Genomic DNA, 3,744 nt, shown 5'->3' on the forward strand with positions numbered 1-3,744 from the left:
GTAGAAGCATTAATGTTTGAACATGGCTTCCATCGATAATCTGAACATTGTGACCATCGCTTTTTCAGTTTCCCGACACGAGATCCTCTCTACAGCCTCTGGAGCTCCTCAGGGGAGGTGAGGGGCTGCTTTTATGTACATTTCCCCAGCAGATGCTAATGTCTTCAGCCGCTGAGTGGGGCATGCTGCTAGGTTGGCTGATCAGCAGTGATAGGCAGCACGGCAAGCACTTGGGGGAAAGGGATCCAGGAAGCTTCTCTTCCTGCAGCCACACAATGAGCTTTCTGTCTGGTCGCATTAAGTGCAACCATATCAGGGAAAGCTCAGCCTGGGGGTATATTTACTAAGATTCATATTATTGTCGATTTGGTGTGAGATTAATCACGATTGACATTGAATGTGTGATTTTGCAACTTTTTGAATTTGTTACGCCTCATTTACTATGGTGTCGTATTTTGATTATTTTCATTTTTCGATGTCGATGTAATTCGTGTTTTTTTACTAGGTAGAATGCGGCCGACTTGTATATTGCGGCCGTGTTTTGTGTTGTTTTTACGAATTCGTAATTATTTTTTCGGCAGTGTTTTCTTTTCTTTCACAGAAGCGTCTTTTTCTGAGTTTCGTTTTTTGTCACTCGACCGTGATTGGTTTGTTTTGTGATGGAGGAGTGTCTGTGCTCATTACTATAAAAACGCCCCAAACCGACCAAACCTTGTGGGTTTAGCTAGTGGAGAGGTGAGAGGAAGTGGTGTTTTGTGTTGGAGAGTTATTTGGAGTTGTTGGAGGGTTTGTGCTGTTTTTTTGCGATTGCTGAGTGCTGTACTGTGTGTGTAAGTTGTCCTGTCAAACTTGTCGTGTAGTTTTTTCAAAGTTTGTTAATTTTTTTGTGATTGTGATTTTTTTTTCAGTCTATTGTCATTGTTTGTGAGTGTGTGTGTGTTTGGTTTGTGGTGTGTAGTGGTAGTGGAGGAGTGTGTTTTGTGTTTTTTTATTTCTCAGTGTTCTTTGTTGTTTGTCCGGAATATGTCCCAGTCAGAGGTGAGTGAGGTGGCGGAGGTGAGTGAGAGGGAGGAGGTGAGTGAGGTGGAAGAGGTTAGTGAGGTGGAGGAGGTTAGTGAGGGGGAGGAGGAGGGGGAGGTAGCTGCTGCGGTCTCGAATGATAGTGACAGTGATGGTGCTGTGGCTCCATGTCTCAATTTCTTATTTTATTATTATTGCAATCTTCACCTGTGCTAGTAATTTCCTTAGTGCTATGTCTCATAAAAATATCTGTATTGTATCCAGTTTGCTTATTAAATTCACAAAGATTATAGATCATCACCGTGGTATAAATAGTCAAAAATAATAGAAAAATTAGAAACCCAAATGAGTGCATATGATACCAAGGTACCCCAGAGGTGGGTCCGGGTTGTGCACTGCCCGGTACCTGTCCAAACAGCCCTTTCACTTGTAGAGGGCTTGTTTAATTGTCACTATCCCACTAAATTGGACACTAACTAGATAGCTCTAGGTTACTGTGCTTATCCAATCTGATTCTTTCCTCAAAAATTTAATGATGTTTTAGAGAGGGTAAAATCTTCTCTTTATATCCATGTTTAACCTTTGGGGATCCCACACTGTTAGCTCTCTCATACATTTTCCTCTACTTCATAATAGGATCAAGTGTAAGTAGAAGCAATAGTGTGATTCTCTATTTTATTTTCTTCTGCTTTATTTCTGTGTCCTCTCATCCAAATGTGCTAGTGCTAAATCTCTGCAATGACACACCTGCACACTAAGGGGCCAATTCAGGTTGGATCGCAAATCGAGATACAACCAGAATTTTGGCATTCACCCCAATGAGCACATGCTCAGTACCCATCCTGCTCTTGTGACTGCATTGACATCGGGTGACCATCAGTATTTGAAAATGCCTCTGTAGTCGCGAGGTGTCAACGCTACATTTTCAAGGCAGAGACGGACCACTGTGGGGTGGCGGCATGGAAACAGAGACATGGTAGCGTGAAAAGGGGTATAGTGTGAGCATTATCAGGATGGCTGCATGATGTCACACGCAGCCACTCTGTTAAAAAAGATGGTAGCAGCCCTCCTGCCATCGCAGCCAGGCTGTGCCAGCAGGAGGCTTCCCTACTTTCTGCAATTGTGCAAATAATTGTGGCACGATTGCCATTAGTGTGTGATTGCAGATGGGGCAGCAGTTAGCATGCTGGGAGGCCTTGCCCTGCAACAGGCAGCCCCCAGCATGTGAGTCAAAGGATTGCAAATTCTGCTAAAAGACTGAATTTGCAATCCTTACAGAATACGGTCCTAAATTTGGGAAGCAGAGGTACGCCCCTGTGTCTCTCATCTACTGGAACGGGCACTCTCTCATTACTGCCATGCTCCACGGGATACACCCAATCTCATCTGATCTTGAAAGAAAATCAGTGGTAGGCCTGGTCAGTACCTGGGTGGGAGACTCCCTGGGAATACCAGGTGCAGTAACCCTAATGTGCTGAAAAGCATAGGTAAAAGGTCCACATCTTATTTGAGAGACTTCCAGATTTTCCTTATATTCTCTATATAATTATATCAGTAACCACACAGTTCACACAAAACATTGCACAACAACAGATCTGCTCTTTAAACAGAACAATGCTCTTAGACACTGTGATATGTTTTGGAGGCAGGATACACAGATAATGTTACATTCTGCCTCATTCTGACATATGAGTAAGGCTGAGATATTACTGTGATCAAAAAATCCTTGTGCTAATACTGTGACATATTGTTTATTTCCACCTTCTGTTTTATTACTGCATTTTAATCAGAAAATCTTGGTGTTTTCTGTATCACAAGAAGCAGATTGGTCACAGTCCAATTCTGCATTATTTTATTGCTCAAACAAGGGACTCTATTCAGTAAGGATTGCAGATTCTGCTTTATAACATAACCTGCAATCCTTGCAATCACAGGGCGAGACCACCCAGTATGTTACCCACCGCCCGCCCACTGTGATCACGCTGTAATTGGGATCGCGGTACATTTACAGCGCAGTCACAGAAGATGTGGACGCTTCCTGCCGACACAGCCGAGCTGCATCCGTAGAAGTCCATCCGCCATTTTTTAAATTGGAGCAGCCATGTGTGATGACACACAGCAGTCCTGAAAATGCTGCCGACATGCCGGCATTTCCCTGATGCCACCCTGAAAATGCTCTGTTGCCACCCCCCACCCACCCCATGAATGTCTCTACCTGTCAATCATGCAGAGGAATATGCAGCCAATTTGATCATATTGCATTGGCTGCTAGCGTGCTCACAGGATGGGGCTGTGCATGCACATTGCAGCCACAGCCTCCCTTGTTGCAGCCTCATTAATGAACAATGTGACCTGAATAACCCCCAATATCTGGATGCCGCTGCAATTTTGATCAATTATATGCAATGCACATGCACGTTGGAAAACAACAAAAGGCATCGCCAGTCAGTGACAGGATGGTGTGAAAATTCTGATTGCACAGGCATTTGCAAGGTGATTGACAGGAAGAGGCCATTTGTGGGTGGTAACTGTCCTTTTACAGGGAGTATCCAGAAAAATGAAAGAGTTCCCAAGCATTTTCAGGAAGGGTGTGTGACGTCAGCTCCAGCCTCAATCAGCCTGTTCTCAATTCACTGTAGGAGTAAGATTGCACACACTGGATTTTTGCAGCTCGGCATACACATGCGATTGCACACTTTTATGACAAATTTGCACTCCTCCTTG

General features: G+C 44.0%; 1 pseudogene; it reads left to right on the top strand.

Annotated features, from left to right (window-relative positions):
- The first annotated feature begins 2,368 nt into the window (after positions 1-2,368).
- On the top strand, positions 2,369-2,487 carry LOC135011385 (5S ribosomal RNA; annotated as a pseudogene).
- Positions 2,488-3,744: the final 1,257 nt, after the last annotated feature.

Source organism: Pseudophryne corroboree, unplaced genomic scaffold (assembly GCF_028390025.1).
Source record: "Pseudophryne corroboree isolate aPseCor3 unplaced genomic scaffold, aPseCor3.hap2 scaffold_2430, whole genome shotgun sequence".
Taxonomy (NCBI): domain Eukaryota; kingdom Metazoa; phylum Chordata; class Amphibia; order Anura; family Myobatrachidae; genus Pseudophryne; species Pseudophryne corroboree.